Consider the following 27,632-nt stretch of genomic DNA (forward strand, 5'->3'; position numbering starts at 1 on the left):
CATTTTCAAGCCAATCCTAAAGAGTGTCACTTAACTGCGGTCAAGAGAATCCTTAGATATTTACTAGACACCCCGAACTTAGGAATTTGGTATCCTAGGCATAACACTTCCTTTAATATCTTAGGGTACTCAAATTTTGATTTTGTAGGATGTAGGATAGATAGAAAAAACACCTATGGTACCTGCCAATTCATAGGACAATCATTAGTTTCTTGGTCCAATAGGAAACAAAACTCAGTGGCCCTTTCCACAGCCGAGGCAGAATATGTTGTAGTAGGAAGTTGCATTGCACAAGTACTATGGTTAAAACAACAAATTCTTGATCTTGGCCTACCTGTAGGAACCATCTCAATCATGTGTGACAACATAAGTGCAATTTGCATCTCTAAGAACCCAATTCAGCACTCTCGAACGAAACACATAGATATTAAACACCATTTCATTAGAGATCACGTTGCTAAGGGAGATATATAATTCCATCACATCGCTACAGGAGATCAATTGGCTGACATATTCATCAAAACACTAGCATTCGACACCTTTAGCACCTTGAGGACTAGATTAGGTGTCATAGACATTATTGCATAAAATAAAAAAACAAATTAAAAAAAAAACAAAAAAAATCTCTTTTAAGCCTACTCCTGATCATCACACACTCACTACACAAAAACCTTTGAATTTAACATTTTATCATATTGTACGATACTATTATCATACTGTATGATATATCTAGATTAACACAAAACATACCCACCAGCAAATTTCGCCTTTTTTGATCGTACCGTATGACCAATATCGTACTGTACGATACAGCTGGTAGTCACTTAATCCGTCTGGAATGACATTATTGCTCATCGTACTATACGATACCTCCCTTCATACTGTACGATCCACCTCACAAAATGGATTGGGATGAATTAACTCTGTTGGGTACATTATTATTGGTGTTCGTACTGTACGATACCTCCCTTCATATTGTACGATCCACCTCAGCAAACGGATGAGAACGACATAAAGAGTTTTGGTATGATATAATTGTCGTTCGTAATGTACGATACACCTATTCATACGGTATGAAACTTTTGGTCAAAAATCATCCTGATGACCCTCGGGACGATCGATATTCTTTGGATCGTACTGTATGATACCCATTATACTGTACGCTTTGACCACCATTTCCCGATATGACTCGTCAGAACAATTTTTACCATATCGTACTGTACGATATCCTATTATATTGTACGATGTTGGAAAAACTCTATAAATTGGCTAGTAAGGCAGAACTTACTTCACTCACCTCCACTTGTTCCTTCTCACCTTTCACTCAGCCTCTACATAATGTCTAGTTCAAGCAAGAGAGGTCGTATGGTAGTGGGAAGCTCATCTTCCTCTCGCCGCCACAACGCTCGGTTCTTGAATACTGACAATGAGGATGGATACTATAAGTTCAAAGCATGCAAAATTACGCCATCCAGACTGCTCAATCAGGAGGCTCTGAATTTCGAGGTATTGAACCTCTTTGCTTCCACCACCCTCCAGTTCCTTCTCACCCTGGCCTTCCTATACAACTCTGAACTCCTTTTAGAATTCCTAGCAAATCTAACCTACACCGTCGACAACCTCACTTTCTACTCCTTTGTTTGTCATTAAAATGTTGAAATTACCAAAGCCGACATCGCCCAATATATTGGGCTATCTACTAAAGGGCCTTTGGTTCATTCTTTTCTCACGAACAACTTTGATTAGAGTGATGTAAATCGAGTCCTTAGGAATGACGCATTCTATTAACACCATCCTCTCATCCAATCACTCACTCGAAATTCCAGAATCATTCAACAAGTCCTTAGAACTTCCATTATACCCAAAGCTGGCGACCAGGTTAACATGAACCTGACTCTATTCATCGCTACCTATCTTATTATGACCAACACCAAATTTGACGAGGATGATTTAATTATTGACTACATTCGCCATATGACCTTTGTTCGTCTCCCTTGTACTCACCTAAAATAAAATATAGCTCTTGGTCACCTTATAGGACACATCATTCAAAATAAATATCAACTAACCTATCCTGGTGAACCCGATAATCTTCCAATCTATTATACGGACACCTCTTTCCATGTTATTTTCCATCGGGGACATGAGCCTGAAGAACCCGTCTTTGATGAAGAAGAAGGAGAAGATGCCCCAGCAGCAGCTCCAGCTTGACCACGACGACGTGCAGCACCCCGAGCTCCTGCACCAACTTAGTCTCATGATGATTTGGTCAAACATTTCAACCAACTTCAGACCCTTCTCGATACGCACATTCAAGAGCAACATCAGCAACACAAGACCGACATGCACTGGTTTGGGGAATGGTTCAATGCGATTTATCAACGTTTTAACATGATCCTTCACTACTTTTAGCCACACCCACCTCCACCTTCAAGTGATCAGGATCCTTCCCTTTGAAGTGTTTGTATTGTACTTTTCTTTCTTGAGTGTTTGCTCCTCTTTTTGGTGCTGTCGAAAGGGGGAGAAGTTTGTTGTAGTTTTCTTTAAGTTGTAGTTTGTTTGTGTTAAATATAATGCATTTCCTTTTATTTCCTATTGCATTTTATTTTTAGTGTTTTTCTTGTTCTTATGTAAAAACAAAAAAAATGAAAAAAAAAATAAAATGCCTTTCGAACTTGCTAACAACAAAAATTATTTGACATCATCAAAAAGGGGGAGATTGTTGTGTCCCATGACCTCGAGGTTGAGATTTGATGATGACAAATAATGTTGTTTGAACTACTTTTCATTGAATATTATTTAATGTTTGCTATTGTCCGTGAGTACTAACATTTCAGGAAGATCACAAGCCACTCAGGACAACGGGAAGACTCAAGACTAGTTGGATTAGGAGTATGAGTCTTACAATATAATTTGTTATTTATTTTATTTTTTATTTTCTTGAGTCTCGCCACAAACTGTAGGTAAGTTTAAGCAATCTTGCACACACACAGGGGAAGAGGGTTTTTAAAAGTAAGAAATATAGTTTTTCATTGTCCGGTAATCGTACGATATGAAATTATTTCATACTGTACGATATACTATTATAACACCTATTCTGTGAACAAATCGTACTGTATGAATAGGATCATACGGTACGATCTGTTTTCATCCAAACCCTAGTCGTCATGTTAACTTAAGTATGATATTTTCCACCATTCGTACTGTACGAAGCCATTCATACGGTATGATCTATTTTAAATCATACTTAATTTAACCCGTGATTAGTGCAAGATATCAAGGCTTAATTATAAATTGAATATCATACTGTACAAACACCTTCGTACAATATGATGATCAGAGACAAATTCTGATCGTCCCAGAGATCGTCCTGGACGATCCCTTATTTTTTTCTCATCGTACTGTGCAATGTCTATCGTACCATACGATGAATAGAGACGACATTTGATCATCCCACAATTCATCCTGGATGATGCCTTGATTTTTAGCATTCGTACGATACCATGTAGATCTTACCATACAATGAACAGAGACGATATTGAATCATCCTATATGAGCAGTAGTGTTATGGATCGTACCATACGATTTTATATCGTACTGTACGATTATTTTTTGAACTGTTCGTACCCATTTGTACTAGGATGGAGTATGTTTGTACATATCGTACTGTACGATTAATAATCATACTGTACGATTGTAACGGCTACTTTGCAATTTCAAGGATTTTGGAGCCCGTTTTAATGTGTCAAAATTGTTATATTTGAGAGTGAGAGACAGAAGAGGGAGATGTGATTAGAGAGAAAATTCTTAAGAGAGATCTTGAGAAGTTTTGAGGGGTTGAAAGATGAAGGAGAAGGTGAGCTTGGTGAGCGAGAAGAGGTGTGAGGGAGATCACACGATTGCTTCGATCTTTCTTCAACTTGCTCCTCCTGTGGCCTGGGAAGAACTTGTGGGAGGCTCTCTAATGGGGAGAATCGTATACATCCGTGACCTCGAGGTACTCTGCCTTCTCTAGGAGGGAGAAAAATAAGAAGGTTCTTTGCCATCGCCAGGAGGGTGAAAACAGTGTTTGGCACTCCGCCACACTAGGTTGGTGAAAGGGAGTATTATAAGGGCTTCTTTGCCTTGCCGAGGGGGGAAATAGGAGAGCTTTAGTTTTTAGTGAAATTCCCAGAGCGGAGGACTACGGGAAGTGGACATAGGTCATGGTTTGATCGAACCACTATAAATATTCCAGTGTGCTTTTTCCTTATCGTTTTTATTCTTGCGTGCATTTTTTATTTTCAGTATATTTGCTTGGTGAAATATTATGATTGAAAAGGATTCTATTGTTGCACGTTATTTTCATTATAAAACTTTAAAAAAATCTAAAATACTAGAACCCCTGCTTAGGTTTTATTTATTGCATTAAAATTTTCATAATTCACCCCCTCTTGTCCATCTAGTAATTTCAGAACTAGCCCAAGGCTAATTAAGAAAGAGGTGAATTGGTATTTTAAATATCTTTAAATCAAAGCAACAAAACTCAAACCAAAATCACCACGGAAATTAAAGTGAGGAAGAAATTAATGCGGAAGCAATAATAAGAAAAGAACACACTGGATTTATAGTGGTTCGGTCAAACCTTGACCTACATCCACTCCTCGGAGGCACCCTCTGAGTATTGCACTAAACTAAGTGTATCTTTTTTAGCCCCCATAGCTAGGCGGAGAAGCCCTTACAAAATCACTTCTACCTTTCCCGGTACGGCGGAGTCACCGGGTCTTTTAACACCAAAGAGATCTTCTTCTTTGGTGAACTTCCCTCGAGACAATCCTTGAATCCGATTGTATTCAGGTGCAAGCCTGCCAGAGCAACCGTGTGGAATCTCCTCCACACTCCTTTGAGTCCCCCCTCCAAGGATCTTCTCCCTCTCTCAAACTCCACCCTTTCCTCTCTCCCTTTCAAGCTCTCTCTTCAAGTTCCCCCCAAAAGAATGAACCTACAATGGCTGCCAAAGACACTTATAAAGTGTCATGTCATATGCTTAATAAGAATGAGTCTCATAAAAGAGCTCATTAATGCAAATTGCGACTTATCGTCCAGGAGATTATTCCCTATCATCCTGGACGATCTAGTACAATTTTTGAACTCATCAGGCCGGATGATTTGAGACGATCTAGAATAGAAAATGGGTTAAATCAGTCCTTGAGCAATTTCTAATGATTCATCCAGGTATGATTAGTTTAAAACCGATTTCAATTACTGATCATCGCCCGGAAATAGATTCTGCCGATGTTAATCGTCCAGGGCCACTCGTTCCTGGCTGATCCTACGATCATCCCAACGATGTGATTGTATCAATCAGCCATTTAATCCTTTTTCAAAAGATACAAAATCATTTAGTTATAAATTTGAGTAAGATCATCCCGACGAATATATGATGGTGATATATCGTCCAGGCGATTACCCTAAATAAGAAATACTCTAATCTGATCATGGCGGCATGCTGAATTCTTTTCTAATATATTGCATTATTGTCCTGGCTAACAAGTATCATTCCAAGGTCCGATCTTTAATGATGGTCTGCCTTAAATGAGGATAATCCTTAATTGGGGTCTTCTGGCTTTTTGAAACAGATCGTCCCAGGCCGATATAAATATCATCCCAGACGATGTTACCAAAAATAGAAATCTCTAAGAAACAGTCAGAAAATCTTCTAAGATACAAAGCATCAGGAGCCACTCTAAATATAATATACTCAAGAAGGGAAAAAGGTACAAACTGACTCAGACCTAGTCTACCCAATATTGAGCTGATTCCAGAATGCAGTCTGATCTTGTGGACCTGAAATGTTAGAAGATAAGGCAATCGTAGAGAAGTAAGAGTGTTTGCTATCATCAAAATATAAATCATGAAAACAGATCCGTAACACGAATCATCCCTAATGATTAGTTCAACTTAGTACATATCGTCCAGAGTAATACCTTGAATAGAGTTAGGCCAATTTTTGATCATCTAGAAAGAACTAAGGTTTGTGAACTAATCATCCTGGACGATCCTGTAATCGTCCAAACAAATATGATTGAGTAATCAAACCTTAATTATTTTCCTTAATTACCAAATTAATTTAGGCATAATTTCACGGTATCATCTAGGACGATGTCATGGATAATATCCAAAAATGAAAATGCCTAAATAGATCTGGCGAATAATTCTTTCTAGTTTGAGCCTATCTTCCCGGTCGATGCTAATATTATCCAGGATAATACATTTAATTACGACCGCTTTAATCTAGATGCCCTAATTAGGGTTTCTATTTTTAACTGATTGGCTAGGATAATTTTTGGGTCGTCCCAAATGATGTAATCAAAATAGAAAACACTAATCAAATAGACATAAATTTTTCCCCCAAGTGTGTGTGTGCAAGGTTACTTAGCATCAGAACCCATAATGTTACAATGGACTCAAGAAAAGGTAAAAGACACTTATCGTACATTACAAACTGACTCATTCCTAATCTACCCAATCTTGAGCTGGTTCGATTTGTAATTTGATCTTGTGGACCTGAAATATTAGTAGGTAAGGTAGTCGTAAACAAATAGAAGTTTTTGTTATCATCAAAATTATATTTCTAAAACTAGATTCGCAACAATATACCTCCGCTTGATCCGAGTGATCAAGTTTGTCTGTCATTAAGTACAAATTTGTAACTTCCTCTTCCACATTTATTTCTGATGAGTCTAAATCTGAGTCAGCCCAGAAAGCTCTATGTAGTATTTTCTTTCCCTTCCTAACATTAGTTTTCTCCTCAATTTTCTCCTTGCTAGGATTAGCTTTGAGATTAGGGTAGTCGGTCTTAATATCTCAAGGCTTCTTACATTCATAGCAAATCACATCATTTAAAACTTTTATATTTTTGTAGGAGTTACCTTTATTCCACTACTGACAGCTCCTTTACTTTCTTCTCAAGAAACTTTTGAATTTCCTCATCATGAGTTTAATATTATCTTCATCCTTAAGGCTATGATTGATCACTTTTTGAGTCATCCATTTTCAACATGATGTTTTTCCTTTTGCTTGTCACCTACATTATTCTTTCTTCATGTCACTCCTTACTCGTAAGCAATCAATAATCCAAGCAGATTATCAATATAATAAATAATTAGGTCTTTTGACTAAGTTATGGCAGTTATCTTTGTATTATAAGCAGTAGGTAAACAATGAAGGATTTGATTAACTTTCTCATAATTTATTAGTTCCCTACCTAAAACATGCAATGAGGTGACTATATGTTTAAAATGAGTATACATGTGAGTGATTGATTCTTTTAGTTTCATGTGGAATAGTTCATAGTCGTGTAATAGAATGTTCAATATGGATTATTTCATCTCATTAGTTCCTTTATACGTTATGCAATGACTATCCCAAATTTCTTTTTAAGTTTTACATATTGAAACACACATATAGTCTTCAGATTTCAGTGCACAGAAAAAATTGTTTAAACATTTTACATTTAATTGTGCTAGTTCTTTTTCCTCTACTATCCAATAAATAACAAGTGCTTTAGTCCTAATGCCATTAACAAGTCTAGTGGGTCTAAAGTAACCTTCCTGTACTAAAATCCACATTCAATAGTCATGTGGTTGCAGAAAAGTAGACATACGAGTTTTCCAAAAGTCAAAAAGAATATTATCTAATAGTGCTGGTCTAGTGATCGAATATCCTTCAAGAGTGTTACGGTTTCCAAAAGTAGCCATGATCATTTTTTTTCAAAAAGTTGTCTAAGCCTTAATTTTTGAAATAGACTCTAATACCACTTGAAAGTTTGAATAGGATATTTGACTTAATATAACTATCCCAAGGCTAACCTAGAGGAGGGGTGAATTGATAATTTAAAAATTCTCTTGGATTATAGAATATGATTTAAGAGTTTTTTAAATAATGATAATTTTTCACAAAAATATTTTTCAATCATAATATACTAAAATATAGAAAATAAAAATACAATAAAAAGTAAAGAATAGAAGAACACCAAATTTTATGGTGGTTCGGTCTAATTAGACCTACGTCCACTCCCTGAAGCCTCAATTTTCAAATATTGCACTAAATCAAAAGTGCTCTCCTTTTGATTCCACAGCAAGGCAGAGAAACCCTTAAAAAATTTCTCTTCTACAAACCAAATGTGACAGAGTACCAATGTCCTTTCTCACCCTCCTGGTGATGGCAGAGTACCAATATCCTTTTTTACCCTCCTAATAATAATAGAGAACTAGCGTCCTTTCTCTCCCTCCAAGTGACGATAGAGAACCAGCATCCTTTTTCACCCTCATGGTGACGGCATAGAACCAGCATCCTTTTATACCCTCCTGGTGACGGTACAGAACCAGCATTCTTTTTCACCCTCCTGGTGATGAAAAAAAACCAGCATCCTTTTTCACCCTCTTGGTGATGGCAGAGAACCAACATCCTTTTTCTCTCTCCTAGTGATGGAAGAGAACTAGCATCCATTTTCACCCTCCTGGAGATGTTAAAGTACCATGATCTTCTTTGAAAATCTTCTCTCAAGTTCCTTCAAGGAAGTATGGAGAAACTTTAAGAACAAATAAGAAAACCATACCTTTGAGTAACTTTATGATGTCCCCTCATAATTTTCTCTCAAAAGATCTCTCAATCCTCACTCCTACAACACTCTTCCAAAACACTCTCCTTTTCACTCTTGAAAGAAATTCACAACAATAACTCTAGAAGATTTTAGGTGATTGTTTTTAGGACTCTTATATATGAAAGATAAGAAGAACCATCCATAAAACTAAAAAAATAAGTTGAACATACTCAGATCGTACAGTACAATCATACTTCATATTTACGAATAATTTAAAATTCCTTGTATGATTATGAACCAAATTTCATACTCTATCAGTCGTCTGTATGAACAGACATCATAATGTATTAATAGTGTAAAGCTGAACCAATTCATCCAGTACGATGATGTACAAACCCATTTTATACACAGTGGATAGTCTGTACGAATCTCATTTCATAAAATACAAATAGTTTAATCAAATCATGCTTCAATTGGTATGAACATGGATGATCACATTTCATACTCTGTGGGTCGTCTGTAGGAACTCAACTTCATACAGTATGAACAATTCAAAAAATTGTGAGTTCTTTTTTTACGAATGTGGATGATTCTATTTCGTACTATGTGGGTCATTTGTACAAACCTAGCATCGTACAATACGATCAGTTCAAAAATCCATAAGATTATTTGGGATGAATTAGTACGTACCTATTTTATACTATATAAGTTATTTGTATGAACATTAATCGTGCAGTACAAATAATACAAAAAAAATTCTGGGCAAGATTTGATTAACTTTGTTTTGGAGGAACTACCATGACAAACTATCCAGTATTATTTCAAAATTGTACAATACGATTAGTTTTAAAAGTTAAAGTTTTGACTCACTCCCCCAGTGTGTGTATGCACGGTTACCAAATTACAATCACACTCTCTCAGACATAAGAAAAATAGAAAGATTATAGACTCCATTACATGAAATCTTAATCTAATTTATCTTAAAGTCTTTGACAGTTTAGAGTATGATTTCCCTTAAATATTAGTACACACAAATAATATAAAGAAAAATATATATCCAATGTATGTTTAAGAGAAACAGTAATCATAATTATAATATTTTGGTATCATCAAAAACTCAAATGATATAAAACTCAATCTTTGAAATCTAAGTTGCAACATAATATTCCAAGTCTATGAATCTCTCTTAAGTTTTCTTAATTAAGTTGTTTGCATTTATCATATGGATAGGAATCTATTTTGTGGTTTATTCTTTCTTCTATAAGAAAATGGGTTTGTCATCTCTTATAATTGGAAGAAAATATCACAATTGATTTTTTTTTTTAAATTTAGAAAGGAAGAAATCATGCAAAAATGAAAAGAGGTACAAAATGAGCCCAAAACTAAAATATGCGCAATGAATGCCAAAGAATTACAAGATGCACAAAGGGCATCAAAAAATTAAAAAGATTTGTAATGTGCTCCAAAAGCTTATAAAAGAGGCACAAAATAAGTCAACTATGAGTTAGCATATATTTCTTTCAAATCCTTAAAATCATAGAAGACTCCATGTACCAATTGATATCTGATACACTTGAATTTGAAAATCTTGATTTCTTATTAATTCCTTTGCAATATTATTCTATTAGATATTTTTTTGAAATGAAGTTTGAAAAAATCACTTTTACTTTCTAATTTCTTTTTTGAATTAGATTTTTATTCAAAAAGGATTTTGACTCATAAAGAGTCTGAGTTAGGGTTGACAAGAAAAAATTTCTAACCTTTCTAAATTTTAGTGTTCTCAATTCATTTCTTGCTAATTTTTTTTTAAATAATGAGGTAAATTTATCATTTACTAGACCCCTTTACTAGACCAAGTCGGTTAATGTTTTTTTTTTTTAAATGTTCTTCTAATCATTTTTTGTTATATTTTTAGTATTTTTACTTTTGGTATTTATTCTTTATTCTTTTAAGTTGTATTCAAATTTGTGTTAAGTTAGGTTTTTCTTATGCTTACTTCTTGTGTTATGTTGTTTTGTGTTTTGCCTCCTTTTTGTGATGTCAAAAGGGTAGTAGTATTTTGTTGTTTGTTGTTGTTTGCATATTAATGTTTTTTTGTTTTACACTCCTTTTTTTCTCTTATATATAATTATCGTCTAAGGGGGAATTTAGAGGAAAGAAACTTTTTAAAAATCTATAAATAACAATATTTGTCATAATAAAAAAGGAGGATGTTATTGCAAATATGATCCTAGCACTATGATTTTGATAATAATAAATATTATTATGTCTATACTGCTTTCTCTTGATTCTATGATATTTTGGTTTATTTTATGCGCACTAACATTTTAGGAAATTAATTTATCGTTCACTTGCAATTCTGATTAGCTTAAGAATTGGTAGACTAGGGTTACAGTCTGTATTTTTAATTTATTATATATTTTTTCTATTCTTGAGTCGTATCATATAATTTGGTGGACATCATTGCTGAGTAACCTTGCACATATACAGGGGGAGAGAGAAAAATATTTTGGGAGATTTTTTCTTTGCAAATTGTAGTGTTTGAATTTGGATCGTATTACATGAATTTGGTTCATACTATATGACTTTAATTTTTTTTGTACGATCTATTATATTATGTCAAAACCCTAGCTACTAGAGGTTAAGAAAGATACTTATTTTAGACTGATCGTATGGACAATTTGGCTTGTATTGCACACCTTAGTTAATATAATTCTTAATTAATCTCTCAAAATTGGGCAATTAAATCATGACATTTATGATCAGTCGATTGTACTGTACGATACTATTTGTACAATAGAATTGCTAGTATTTGACTTTGGTCATCCAAGAGATCATACCAAATGAAAGCAATGACTTTATACAGATCATACTATACGATGTCCACAGTGCTAAACGATCGATAGTGAGCAAAATTGATCATCCCAAAGACCATACCAAATAAAAGCCATGATTTTTATACATATTGTACTGTACGATATCCATAGTATTGAATGATCGATAGTATACAAGATTATTCATCCCAAAAGTCATCCAAAAGGAATAAAAGGAGTTTCTATAGTTTGTACCAAATGATCTTAAGATTGTACGGTATGAAGTGTTATGAGTTCTGAACAGTTCGTCCGAATGACCACTGGATGAACCTAGTTTTGTACTGATCGTATTGTATGATGCTTGTATTATACGGTATGAATAAAAGAAAAAACTCTTAAAAATTAAGGTTTCTTAAAGACCACTACTTAAGGTTTTCTAATACTTTTATTAAAAAATCTTTGGCTATTTAGACTTCATGAAAGAGAGCCTTGATGGAGTGAAGAAGGAGAGCTTCGTGAGAGAAGGGAGGTTGATTTTGTGAGGGAAAAAGTTGTGAGGGTATTCAGAAGGTTGCTCCAAGAAAGGATCTTGCCTAGTATTTACTAGCATATGTCTGTATTACCTGTGGATCCGGAGAAGAAGCTCTTCAAAAAAGATCTTGGATCTCTAACCATCACCTAGAGGGTGAAAATAAAGTTATGATTCTCTGACCATCACATGGAGGGTGAAATAGAGTTGAGATTCTCTGCCTGTAAAAGAGTTACAGTTCTCTATCACACTGAGTTGGTGAAATAGCATATGTACGAGCTTCTTAGCCTTGTTGTGAGAGTAAGGAAGAGTCACTACTATTTAGTGCAATACTTGGAGAGGGAGTCTCCAAGGAGTGGATGTAGGTTAGGTTAATAGAACCACTATAAATTTTGGCGTGTTCATTTTGATTATTTTTTACACTTTATTTTTTTACAATTATATGTAAAGTTAAAAAATCTACTAGCTAATAGGAACCTCCTTGATAGACCACCTCTACCATGAATTGAAAATTCCATGCCGGTATAAATTTACCACCTATCTTCTGATGTGCTAAAATGGGTCATCACATAATAGGATTTGTCGACAAAATAAATAGTATTGACCATGGATTTCACATTAGTATTTCCTTAAACAAAACTATATAGTCGACATTAAATACCTTAAAAAATAGATTAATGCCACACTATTGACTTGAAAAGAGAAATGAATATATTTTCATAATCAAACAAAGCAGAGGGAATGCAAAATTCTACATGAAGGATAAAATTCCTATTCACCTATCATTATGAAATTGAAACATTAACTTTAGTTTGTATCAAAAGAATTTTCCCCCTATCTTAGAGACTAACATAGGGTCTATTTTAATTTGGATCCTTAGGTTCCCATAGAGGTAAACCTCTATAGTTAATTACAACTTCAAAGAGAAAACTTTCAATTAAATTGGAGATTATACTTAATTTAGATTTTAAAAGTTTTTTACATTTTATTTAAATATTGAAAAGACTTCAATCAATCATTTTTAAAATACTTTATTTATTTGTTTTAAAATTAAAAAAATTATTAAGAAGGTCGAGATAATCCGCCAAAGAAGGAAGTTTAAGAGATGCTAATGCATCTGGACTTACGCTCATTTGGAGTGTATTGTAAGCTAATTTCAGAATTTTATAACCATGAATCCAGGTCTGATGTATACATGTAAGATGACTATTTTAATATCAAAATGATGAATACTTATTTAGATTTAGAATCAAAGTTTAGCAACATGAATTGGATCAAATGCACCTAACTAATGTAATTTTCACACAAAAGACACCCGCAAATTTAAGTTTTATCTTATTAACATAAACTAAACTGTCTAAATGCTAGGTCCATATTTTCTAGAAAAATTTAGCATCAGAATTGCCCTAACCTGTAGGAAAATTATGGCAGCCTTGTCGCTTAGGCTCCTCAATGTTTTCCAATGGCTTGTATGCTTAGCTAGTGTATGTTACAGAAAGTAAAATGCATGTATGTATGCATGTAAGGGTAAAGATGCTCATGTATACGGTACCACTACCACCTTGTCCAAGAATTAGCATACATGTTTCTAGAAAGTTAAGAACATAAATAAAAGAATAAACCTTTGAAAAGGACTACCCTCTAAAGCAATGTATCATGCATATGAATTAAATATATGTAAATAAAGTAATGTGTGAAAGAGTAATAGTGTAGAAGTAAAATTTATTTCATTTATTATAAACCATTTGTATAACTCAGGGTCTACAGGAAAGTAAGGTGGCCAGGATCCACCTCAACAAACATAATGTTCTAAACCTACAATATTTGTAGATTTAAATGCACCTACTTATCTTTTTCTAGCTCTAGGTCTTCTCATATAGAATTCCAAAAGAAAATATCATCGAAGGGAGAGGGAATTATCTTTTGGAGCCCTATATGAATTCATAAGAAAGTATATATAAACCTTTATAATTAATTGACACTTTATAATTTGATCTATCTGCATTCTGCATATAAAATTACTTTTGATATTTACATTAGATCCTAGGTATATTTTACACTAACTCTTGCATGTAAAAAAAGTAACGAAATAGGTAGATATAATGAAAGAGTGTAATGTAGGTTATAAGAACCTAATAAATCTAATATGACTTATAAGAAATTAAGGTCCATCAACAAAAATTGAAACTTATATGACATTTACAGTACCGAAAATAAATAAACAAACATGGGATGCTCTCAAAGAAAAGCATCCGCAATCATATGAATTAAATCCTTGGTCTAGCCTAGACTAGAGTTGGTTGTCATAGTAGACCATCGATAGTTCATGAATACAGATGTATGGCTTTGATATATCCAAAGGGGTTTATTGTTTTAGTTTCTTTATGTGAAGGTGCTTTATTATTAGAGGCCAAAAGAGGATTTTTAATTTAACTTTCAGTATTAATAATTTGGTATTTTATTATTTATGTTTTGAATATTTGAAGCTGATTATTCAATTTAAATAACCTTGTAAGCTAGTGAATTCAAAGTGCAAAAGCCACTAACCTACAAGTCCTAAGGCTAAAAATTGTAATTCTACCATTTCCCTATAAAATATATGATTGGTTGCTTAAAGTCCTTGAAGATTTACTAATGATTTATTGTGATAGTAAATGGAAAAGATCTTTATTAAATCCAATATATACATGCTCTATAGAAGAAATTAAGCATGATATATGAAGGACTTTTGATTATAATTATTTATCAAATGCTTATTAAAGACCCTTAACAAAATGTGTTTGTGTATTGCTAAAAAGAGTTATACACAACACATGAGGGACTTTAGTTTACTTCAAATTGATTAAGGACTCTCGAATCCAATGTAGTATGCTCTCCAAAAGAGTAAAGATGAAGCATAAGGGTCACTTTATTTAATTATTAGTATTTAATTAATAGACTCACTTAATTAAACCAAGTTTATTAAATGAAACATCACATTTTATTTAATTCAAGCTAATTAAAATTTTTTATTATTGAAATTATTTATTTAATTTATTTAAAATTTTAATTAATTTTGATTAATCTACTTTTATTATTTAATTCTATTTAATTTTTTAATTTACTTAAACAATTTTTTTATTTTAATTATTTTTAAAATATTGATTTAAATTTTATTTAATTTTATTAGTTTTATTTAATTATATAAATTCCTTAATTTATAAGGAATTTAAGGTGAAGTTTTAATCGACCAAATTAATCCAAATACTCAAGTAATTAAGATCATTGGTTCGAATTGAGCGATGGAGGGATCCCTAACAATTTAAATTAAGATGATCAATATTTAATATTATGTAATTTTATTTAATTATTTTAAATTTAAATGTTAATTTTTAATTAACTAAATTTTAATTACATTTAGAAGTTGATTATAATTTTTATTTCATTTTAGGAATCTTTAAGGTTGATTGTAATTCATTTCACATTTTTTTGAATTTTGTGTGGTTTATTATGATATTTAGAAAAATCAATGCCAAAGTAGAGGCTAATTTTAGTTTTTTTAATAAAGGGCATTAATGAATTCCAATTAGTGTGAAATTAATTTTCAGGGTTTAAAATTTCACTAATTTTATAATTTTTGAGTTTTATCCCTATTATAATTATTCTAATATAAAGAAAAATCTGCAAGTTAAATTTCATAGAATTTTTCTAAGTTCTCTAGACCATATCATAAATGGTTTTCTACAGTTGTATCTAATGTTCATCATGGCTTAAAATCGGGTGTGTCTAACCTATGAAATAATGTAGACATGCCACAACAATTTGGAATGCTAAATCTACATGTATTGGGAGTAATGAATTTCAAAACATTCAGGTTAAATTTTGACCTTCATTTTTCAAAATTCAATTATAGATAAACCAAGCTTTTAATCTACCTAACAAAATTAGGTGATGTCAGCGATATCCCATAATATCCCATTGCTAAAATTGACCCCAATTTGACTATTGATTATGGAATAGTTAGAGAAAATAATAGGCAAACAAGCCTAATGGCTCATTATGCAATGGTGATTAACCCTTACAAATAATTTTAAATTAAAACTAGGCTCAAGATAATCTATAAAGCAGAACATCAAAATTTGATGATAAATAATTTTATTAGGAATTTTTGAAGTTGTGAACATTTTATTTTATTTTTTTATTGGGTTTTAGATGAAAAGGCATATGCCAGCTAATCATTAGTGGTGCTGCCATTCATTAGAGGTGGCGGTCACATGAATCAAATGGCGAGGGATTGACATTCTTTCCCCTTATCACATCAGCTAAGGCTTGGCGCCATTGGGTTAATGACTATGATCTGGTTGGATAGGATCTGATCTGTCACACACAAAGAATCACATTGATAGGATGATGCATCTACTTGTTCCACATCATTTGCTAAAAAAGGATGGTTTGGATCAACTCTATTATATGAAAATACAAAAATAGGGTTCATGGAAGAAGTCTCCAAATGCACGATCTAGTGAACCGATTGCCTTGACACTTTAGGCAGAGGTTCACCATGATATAATGATGTTTAGGGAGGAATTTAGAGTGTTAAAAAAGTGCTTTATGAGAAGTTATTTAATTCTCTTTACTAAGAGCTAGAATTTTCTTTTTACCTTTATTGAATGGATACCAAAGCTAGAATATATGTTTATTTTACTCCTTGGGACTCCTTGAACAATCCCATAAAAGAAATCATAACCTTAGAAGCTTTAGATTGAAATTTATATAGCTTAGTTTGATTTTAAAGAAAGATGGTTAGAATCTTATAGCCAATGACCTTGGGAAGGTGGTCCTTCTTTTGGGAAATGAAGAGGAGGCTAAGCGAAGCTCAAATGAAAATACTTTGGGTTTGGAGCTTCATTGTGTGAGGATATTTTTTAAAATGAATCTTGTAGAGAATTCACTCAAATTCAAACCCTAGGGGTTATTCCAAGGGAAGAGTTTCATCTGAGTGAGTCATTGAATGTTCAACACCTATCTTGGTTGGTTAGTAACCAGAGTAGTGTCCTACAAAGAGAACAAAGGCTAAGATTGGTTTATAGAGTGCTTAGGAATTTTCTAGATTGGTTAGGAGGGTTTAAACTAAGGATTTATGAATTTGGCAAAGTTTGACTAGATTTAGCCATTTAAGTAATTTTTGTGATTTTGGCTATGTTGACTTATCAATATAAGGCAAGCCACCTAGGATGGGACTTAGGTAACATCTAGAGACTATTTTATAGAAATTTAGAGGGTTTGGATCAATTAATTGACACGAAATTTGAAATTGGGAGATGTGTATGTGAGTGGTTTGATCAATTTAGGTGAGTTAGCATGATTAACTCAATATGGATTGACTCTATCATAGGTTGAGCTCATTTAGATCATGAAATGGAGCAATATTGGGGTATTAGAATGGTTAATTTGATTATAATCATGAGTTTGACCCAAATTGATTAGGTTTGACCAAATTTAGGCTCAATTAACCATATAAACTATTAAATAGATTACAGTGACCAATCAAGTCCTCTTCATCAGAAGCTGAGTTAGGGAAATTTTGTGAAGTTTAGATGCAATTTGAAGTTTGATTATATGTGAATCATGTGCTTGATCTAGGTTGGGTATGCTCCATGAGTCAAATGAATTAGTAATTGGATTAGGGAACTAGTGATGATGATTTTGATATATGGAGCTCCAAATGATGTTATTTGAATAGTAATTGATGTTAGGGATTCAATGTACTTAAAGGGGTAGAATAGTGAGCTAGTTATAATTTAAGGTTTCTTGGTGTTTAAGTGGCTTTAGTTTGGGATCTTTGGAGTTTAAATGACCTCATCTATGAATGAGTTAAACAAATAGAACCCCAATATATGTGATGAGCTTGAAACATAAATCACACATGTTGGCGTTGATTGGAGTGATCAAAAGAACCCCGAAGATCCTTTGAAATTTTGTTTTGATTATCGATTAATTTCATTTTGTTTGAATTAGAATTCTGATGGATGATTTAGAGGGGGATGATCCTAAGCCAGCATATTTGAGTGGTTATATCAGAGGGATACCTATAAATCATATTTTTTAAAAACCAAAATTAAAAAAAAAATGGATGCCACTATGAGAACTTATGCCAATCTTGACCCTTGAATGAGAAATTGATTCTCAAGTGAATGAATTTAGGTTTGAGTGGAGATTAATACATAAATAAACTTTTGGATCTCAAAATTCTCAAACTCGTAGATTTGGATTTGAATGGGAGTTTGATTCCCAACCAAATGATTGAAACTTTACTGAGAGGTAAATTCTTAATCAAGTAGATTTGGATTTGAATGAGATCAATCCCCGAAAAATGATAAAAAATATGAATAAGTTGTTGACTCTCAAATAAGTAGATTTAAATTTGAATGGAAAATCAATTTTTAAATAAATGATCAAAAATTTAAATGTGTGGTTGATCCCAAATAAATAGATTTGTATTTGAATGAGAGATCAATTTCGAAATAATTATTCAAACTTGATTGAGAGGTCAATTCTTAAGAAAAGTAGATTTAGGTTTCATTGGGAGATTGATTCCCCAAAAAAAGATTGAAACTAGTCAATTCTCAAATAAGAGGTTTTGGATTTTAATGGGAGATCAATTCCCAAATAATTGATTAGAACTTGAATGAGAGATCAATTCTCAAACAAGTAGATTTTTTTTTGAATGGGAGATGGATTCCTAAATCAATGATTGAATCTTAAATGAGAGATCACTAATAAAAAAATGGATTTAAATTTAATGGGAGATAAATTCCCAAACAAATGATTAAAACATAAATGAGAGATCAATTTTCAAACAAGTAGATTTAAATTTTAATGTGAGATTGATTCCCAAATAGTTGACTGAATCATGAATGAGAGATTGATTCTCAAACAAGTGAATTTAAATTCATATGGGAGATCAAATCCAAAACAAATGATTGAAACTTGAACGAGGGATAAATTCTCAAAAAAGTATATCTAAATTTTAATGGGAGATAGACTCCCAAATAAATGGTTGAAACATGAATGAGAGGTCATTTCTAAAATAAGCGAATTAAATTTTGAATGGGAGATAAATTCCCAAATAAATGACTAAAATTTTAATGATAGGTTGATTCTAAATTAAGTAGATTTAAATTTGAATGTGAGATCGATTCCCAAATAAGTAGATTTAAACTTGAATAAGAGGTTGATTCTCAAATAAATGGATGAAAAGCATACCATAAAAATGGGTTTACATCTAATACATATTTTAATAAGATTATGATGATATCTGGAAATGGTACCTTTGATTGACTAGAATTCTAAAGAAGATGTAAAATTAAAAGACTGTATCTATTCTCAGGAACTTCCAAAACATCTAAAATGGGCTTTAGGGGATTTAAAAATCTATTAGTTCTAATGTAATCCTTTGGACCCAGTCTCATCATATGGGCCGAGTTTGTTTATCTAACTTTTATAGTTGTGGTGATTAAATTTTAAAATTTTATTTATTAAAGTATCTTTTAATATATCAACCATTATAATACTTTATTTGTGTTGAAAAATATGATTTTTGCTTTGGAAAGGGTGCAAAGAAAATTGTAATTAAATTTCTTTAGGAAAATTTGATTTCTGGAATTTTTTATTTTTGAAGTCAAATATGTCAATATGAATTATATATCACCTCACAAGGTAAAGATATCATTTCCTATTGGGTTTAAATATAAAAATGTAAATTTAATCCTTATTGTGATAATAAAATTCAAGAAATAACTACATATGACCCAAAAGGGTCAAAATGATATTCGATTAAGTATTTGGCTATAATAATATAGATGAAGTGTCATTAATTTAATCTTATAAGAAGTGTCAATAAATGATATATCTTTCTAGGGAAAGGAAATATCACATATTATTCATGGTTTGAATATGATATTAATGATCGACGTTGATCTTAATTTTCTTATAGAGAATTAAATGAGTTTTGAAACTTGATATGGGATCTTTAAATTTTCTACGAGTGTAAGCCCTCGTAGTTAATTACATAGTAGGAAACTTGAGTTTTCTATAAAAACTCTCGATTAAACTAATGGTAGGAATTTCATTTAGAATTTTAAAGGAGTGATGTTAGAGTTTCAATAGGAATTGGATCAAATTGGAACACTTATTTCAGGAGGTCAATAGAGGAGGAGTAGCAGGAATTGTGGGATTTTAAAGTAGGTTAGAAATGCCTCAACCTATCCTATGTATTGGGATTTAAATTTTAGTTTTTTAAAAGAATTTTAATTCGAGTTGTCAATTTATTAGAATGGTGGGATTATACTCTCGAAAGTGGGGTTTTATGATTTTGAGTCCTCCCTAGATCATAATTCTAATTTGGACACTAAATAATAGTGGCCCAATCCTAGCTAATGCAATATAAATTTGGACTTATCCCAGCTTGGATTGGAGAGCTAGCTAACCACTAGGCACTTTAAAACCATGTGTCCCATCATTTATGAATGATGGGAGGGGTTTTTTTTTTAAAGTTTTATGTTATTGGGGTCGACATTTAAATCAGATCCTAATTGGCCCCTTATCATATGTAGGTTGATTATGCCTAAAAAATGCAATTAAAATTTTATTGACTCTTTTAATTAGTTTCAAATGCGATGCATGTTAATTGACCTTTGAATTCATAAATTTTTTTTAGTTAAAACCTAATGAGGGGTCTACGCGTTCATTAAGAAAAAAAGGTTACAGAGTCCTTAGAGGGGACCATCAGTTGACTACTGCTCCAAGAGCTACAAAAAAATCCTAAGAGCTGAAAGTTCCCTATGCTAACAAGTAAAAATAAACCTAGTAATAATCTAGGGCTGGAAGATGACAACATCCAAAAATTAAAGACAATAAAATGGAAGATGAGCACATCATTTCTCAAAAAAATACAGCAGAACCTCCACTAGCATAACCCGTACTTGAACCTGCAAAGACGATCAAGCACACAAAAGCACCTGCCAAATTAAATACTACGACTAATGAAACAAATGAGAAGAACTAATTAAGAAATATTCAATTCACAATTCAAATAAGAATTTGAGATACTCCCATTAATATAATTAGGTAGGGGATCATAATGCCAACAGATGATAACGCATCGTAAACCATTAGTGACACCCAAAGAGTTCCACTTAGAAACCAGCCAGTCGAAAAAGGAACCAACAAAAAAGAAAAATCCACTATGAAATGATAACTCCACAGAATTTAAATACCAATAACCAGCATAGAAAAATTGAACAGATGGAGTGGTGAAGCTAGTTTTGCAATACAGATTAACAAAGCTCAGAATCTGGTCGTAACCCTCATGATTATTACCCTAATGCTACTCAATTCTAAACCCATAGAAGCACCAACAGTAGATAAATCTAGAAGGAATAATAGGAGAATTGATAGTAAATAAATCAACCCTCATAAACATTAAGACAACAAACCACAACTGGCATTATGATACCATGCCTAGTTAACATAGACCATCAATCTGATCAAAAGGCACTTATCGAAGCAGGGTAAACTACCCATACATCAAAACCAACAAAGGCTACAACTCCTTCAATTAGTTAACAATAGGGACAAACTGTCTAGCAACAAACTACTGAAGATACCTAAAATCCCCATAAAAACTAAACAGATGGGCACCCAATCCAGCACAACCTCAGAGAAAACCAGCACAACCAAACCAAGCAAACACATAGGAATAGAAGAGAAACAAAGGGGATATAATTTAGGTCCATTGAAATACCAATCATTGCTCAACTCCCTAATGAAAATGCACAGCCAATGACAATGGAAATTTCCATAAGCCACAATGCAAAGGAATATACCGTCAACCAACATAAACTCAACATTAGGACTAAAAAATGCATTGACAAGAAAAACTAGCAAAAAAGCAACATGCATAACAACACCCAGTAAGCAGAAACAATAAAAAAAAGATAACTAGTACTGATGAAAACATAAAACCCAGCCATTAGGCAGGTACAACAGAGACCAATATGCAACAACAATTCCAAGCTGGAATAGGAAGAGATCCAAAACAAACCAACCACCAAGCCAATAAGGCATTACAGAACCAGAAAACTAGCCACTTGTAGGTTACCAAAACCAAACCAAGATTCAGTAAACACATTACTCCAGCAAAACCCAGCAAGCAAAAAATTGCTAAGAAACCAAAATCGATGCAACCACAAAGAAAAAACCAAGAACCAACGACCATAACTCATAAAATTCTAACATAAGGGGTGTCAATCTTATCCAATCTATTAAGCCCTTTTAAATGAGCAGGTAAGTTATTAACATCAAAATAAATAAGATGCTACAACTTACAACTCCAATTAGCCAGCCAAACTGCAGAAGAATTCCCCACCCTATACACATGCTAGAAGGAAGCATTAATAAATATCATTAACAATTTAATATCCCTCAACAAGTAAAAAAGATTAAAATTGCAGACTGAATCATCCAGACAATTAAGACTTTGGATAATTTAAATGGAATAAACTTCGATACTAATATTGACAATACCAAAATAAATACATAGTTTAATTCCATAGAGAATAGCCGATAGCTCAGCAAAATTCTCATCACGCTAAGGGACCAACAAAAGCCATAATAATTTTACCATAATTGTCCATGAGAATCCCACCACATCCAAAAAATTACTGATTAAAAATACCCTTCACATTCAATTTATAAGTGTTAAAGGGAGGCTTAATATAGTAAACAATTCTAGAACCAGCAGGATGCAGATCACTATCCAACTTAATGCCTAAGTCATAAGCCACAAAGTAGTAATTTTTAAAAATTTTACAGGAAAGCAGGTTAACATAAACAATCTTAAAACTTTGTCTTTCATATTATTTATAATCCTATGATAGTTCATGTCAACACAATTAAAATAAGAATTATTCCTATCCAACCATAAATACCAATGAATGATAGAAGGAATAGCATTTCTAATATTCCCCTTAGACTTAACTAACCAAAAATTCAGATTAGCATTAATAGAAAGTTTAGCTTTAAAATAATTTAATTTGAAAATATCATCAAAATAAGTCCAAGTTTTAACAGCTAAAGGACCAGAAATGAAAACTTGATGCATATTCTCCACATGATAACAACATTGGCATCTAGAAGGCATAATAAAACCCCTTTTAATATGATTGTTATCCGTAAGAATGAGCTTATGCAAAATTCTCCAAATGAAAATAAAAAAAGTGGATGGAATGCTTTTATGCCAAATGATAGAGAAAATAAAAGAGGTGCCATTCTTGGTTCTAAAAGTATTCCAAGCTTCCTTTAATTTAAAAGTGCCATCTTTGGACAAATTACATAAAAGAAAATCTTTAAAATCAATGTTCAGGGGAAGATTAAAAATTTGCTAAATAATAGAATCAAGAATCAAATTCGCAAGTTTATCATAATCCCAAAAATTATCAGTAATGAAAAAAATTTACTTTAACCGCTACAGTATAAGAAGTATTAATAATAGAATCTATAGAATGCTAACCTAACCAGTGGTCTTGCCAAAAGAAAATATTTCTACCACCAAGCATCCAAGAGAGATGCGGTTCAACCATCCATTTAACTTTACAAAGTCTCTTCCAAACTTTAGAATCACTTTGATTAAAAGAGCAAATAGTAGGTTGTTTGGCCACACAATATTTAGCCACTATAAACTTTGCCCAAAGGCTCATATTAACACAAAAGGTGTACCACAACTTGAAGGAAAAATGGGATAAATAAGATATTCTCTTACAACCCAAAGCACCCTCATTTAACACACCACAACATTTATCCCAATCAGACCATATGATTTTAGAATTAATATTAGCCCCTTTCCAAAAAAACTTGTTGATAAGTTTATGAATCCTATTGCAAACAGTTTGAGTAGGTTGAAGAGTTTGAAAAGTATAAATCAGAAGCAAGCAAAGAACACTTCTAATGAGAGTAAGCCTATCACCAAAGCTCATAAAATTTGATTCCCAGGACAAAAGCTTACTCTGAACTGAAGTAATTAAATCATCAAAAAGAAAAGACTTCTTATGACCTTTAAAGAGAGGGTCCCCAAGATAACTAATAAGCATATGAGTTTGCACAAAGCCAGACATAGCTTGGATAGCAACAATATGATCATTACTCATTTTGTTAGGTGCAATAAAGCAACATTTATTTTTGTTTAAAGAAAGCCCACTAACATTCTAAAAATAATTAAAAAAGTCTGACAATTTATTGATCCGATTTAAAGAACAATTCATAAAAAGAATAAAGTCATCAGCAAAATATAAGTGAGAGATAGGAAATCCACCCAAAGATCTAAAGTAGAGGCTAGGGTGATTCTTAAAGAGGTTAGTAATGTTTTTATACAAGTAATCTACCATAATAATAAAAAGGGAAGGAGATACAGGGTCTCCCTGTCTAAGGCCATGAGAGGGTTTAAAAAAATTAGTACTCTTGCCATTGAGAATAATGGAAAAATAGGATCCTTCAATGAAATTCCTAATCAGATTGATATACACCAAATTAAAACCAAATAAATATAAAATCTTATAAAGAAAGCTCTAATCAATGTTTTCATAATCCTTAGTGATATCAAGCTTCAAAATAATGTTGTTACCTCTCACCCTAACATCCAGGTCGTGGAAAAATTCTTGAGCCAAAAGAATATTATCAGCTATAACCCGTCCCTTAACATAACCCATTTGATAGAGAGATATAATTTTAGGCAAAATAGAGTTTAACCTACTCCATAAAAATTTTAGAAATCAACTTACTAAAAAAGGTACAAAGACTAACAAATATAAAATCACTCCAACTACTAATCGAGTTAGTTTTGGGAATAAGAACAATCAAAGTAGAAGTAAAGAATATAGGGATAGAATTCCAAGAAAAAAATCCAAAACTGCCAAAAAAGGTCAGAGCTAATAATATTCCATGCTTTTTGAAAAAAATTAGTAGTAAAACCATCAAGACAAGCCAAAAAATCCCCATTCATGTCACAAACAATCTCTTTAAATTCCTCTAAAGAAGGAGGTTTAGAAAGTAAGTCATTATCCTCCTAAGATTTTAGATTAGGGATAGTATCAGGGTTATTAATATTAAGAGGATTAAAAACTTTATTAAGATGTTTTTGAAAGTACTGAACAGCTAAATTATCAATCTTCTCCCTATCTTCAATAATAGAACCATCCTCACATTTTATTCTGTTAATGGAATTTTTGGCTCTTTTTTTCTTTAACAAAGCATGGAATTATTTGGTATTATTATCTCCCTCAACCAGGTGTTTAGCAGTAGCTTTTTGCTTCCAAAAAGCTTCCTCCTGAGCTTCTAATTTAAAAAGACAAACTTTAGCCTATTTAAGCAAGTTAAAATTGGTATCAAAAGTAAAAAACTTGACAGTTAGCTTCAATAGAATTAACCTTTTCTTCTGCAATGAGAATATTAGTGAAAATAATTTTTAAAACATTGTGATTCCACAAATTAAGGATATGTTTCAATCTTTTCAACTTGAACCAAAACCTCTTCATGCCATGAACAGAATTATCGGGGTGCAAAGGAACCTGCCAATTTTCCTGAACAACCTCCCGAAAAGACTCATGAAGCAACCACATATTTTAAAATCTAAATTGAGGCATAAAGTTCAACTATCTAACTTTTAGCATAATCAATAAAGGAGAATGGTCAGAAAGAGTTTCACTATGATGCTCAACATAAATATCATTAAAAGAATTGAGCAAATTGTAATTAAACAAAACATGATCTAGACGTTGCAATAAATGACCACGATTCCAAGTAAATTTATTACTAGAAAAACCATTATCAAGTAAATTACAATCCATAATCATATTATTAAAAATCCTCCATTGAATGATAGTTAGGAGTAGAAACCCCCCAACCGCTCAGAAGGATTAGAAATCTTATTAAAATCTCCACCAACATGCCAAGGTAAGTTACAAATACTATAAAAATTGTTAAGTTATTCTCATAAAATTTTTCTAGTATTACGAGCAGAAGCAGCATAGATAAATGAAGCATAACAATTTAGATTTAGAAATTCAATACTATAGTGTAAAACTTGAGTATAAAGTCACCAATAACATCTATCCTAATAGGATCCTTAAAAAAACCCCAAATCTTATTTGCTGAGTTAGAAACACAATGCTTAAAACCCAATATTCTAGCAGTAGAAGGTAATTTAGAGACATTAATAAGAGGTTTCAGCAAAATAAGTAAATAAACATTATAAATATGACATAAATTCTTAACTCTCAACATAGAAGAGAGGCAACCAATACCCTTGACATTCCAAATAATAGATTTAAACATAAAAAATGGGTTAATGACTAGTATGCTAGCGATGAGTGGTTCTAGGAGATTTTAAAATGATATTTTTTACTTTTCCTGCCTCTCCTATTCTAAAATTTAGTATAACTAGTATCATGATCATCTTTAGCAAAACATTTAGCAACAATTTCCATATCCTTTGTGTTAGTAAAAGCATTAGTATTATAATGAGAGGTTAAAGGAAGATTACTATCATGTTGTTGGATTACCTGACTTACTTATTGAGGACATTCATCCTCCATAAACATACCATCATCCTCCACATTACCTTTGCTCCTCAAGGCAAGCTCATCCTTGCCTTCCCCAAGAGAAAGGCTATCCTCCACCCTAGCCAATTCACCCTCCTCCAACGTGTTACCATTCCAAATGTCTTCACTAAGTAATTCACTATCCACGTTAACTTCCACTCTAGCCAATTCACCCTCCTTCTCATTCAAAACCAATGTATTAGTAGTCATATTATAGGGTAGCATAACATTCAACTCAGATAATGTTTTATTAATAATACAAGGAATAATAGAGTCGACACTAGCAAAATTTTTGTGAGAAGTGTTAGCCAAATTTTTCTCCTCCATATTTTCATAACAAGAAGATAAAATAAAGGTTGATTTAACATTTACTCCTTGATCATGATTCAAACAATCAACATAAGTAACAATTGGTTTAAGGTCAACACAAGATAATTGTATAGGATTCTCTGTATTATCAATCGGTTTAAGGGTACCCTCTAAGTTTCCAAGAATAGGAATAATAGTTTCCTGAGAAGTTGAATTCAAAACATTCCCTTGGGGTTGTTTGGAAGAATTAATCTCCTTACGAAGTGAGTATGCTTCCTAAAACATTTATTTATACCATGACTATGCATCTTGAAATAAGAATACAAAATGGGCATGTTTTCAAATTCCACTTTTTGGATGTAACTCTTCAACTCTTACCCTATCCTAATTTCATTTGGATGTTTCTTAGAAATATCCAACTCAATAAAAACACAAGCCACGGACGACAGGGAAACATAAGCAGTGGCTTGGTCTGTTTGTAAAGGCCTTCTAAAAATTGAAGCCAATCCAAATAGGATTTGAGAATAAAAAAAGTGAAGTCTCAGATTTAGAAAAGAAACCCACACAAGAGAAATAGAGGATTCCTCCCTTACGTCAAAATCGAGTGTCCATTTGAGCAACCATATTTGACACGCTTGGATATAGTAAGCTCTTCTAGCAGATATACTACTATACTCAAGATCATTAGAAAGTTGGATCGGAATATGCCTTTGATCAAGTAAATTAATATGGAAGCCCGATAGTCTTAGGTTAACAATTTTTTT

At 32.5% G+C, this 27,632-nt stretch overlaps 1 pseudogene; it reads right to left on the reverse strand.

The window, feature by feature from the left end:
* LOC114580365 overlaps positions 1–26,769 on the reverse strand; it is a 59,512-nt pseudogene extending 32,743 nt beyond the window's left edge.
* Positions 26,770–27,632: the final 863 nt, after the last annotated feature.

This window comes from Dendrobium catenatum, unplaced genomic scaffold, assembly GCF_001605985.2.
Source record: "Dendrobium catenatum unplaced genomic scaffold, ASM160598v2 fragScaff_scaffold_982, whole genome shotgun sequence".
NCBI lineage: Eukaryota > Viridiplantae > Streptophyta > Magnoliopsida > Asparagales > Orchidaceae > Dendrobium > Dendrobium catenatum.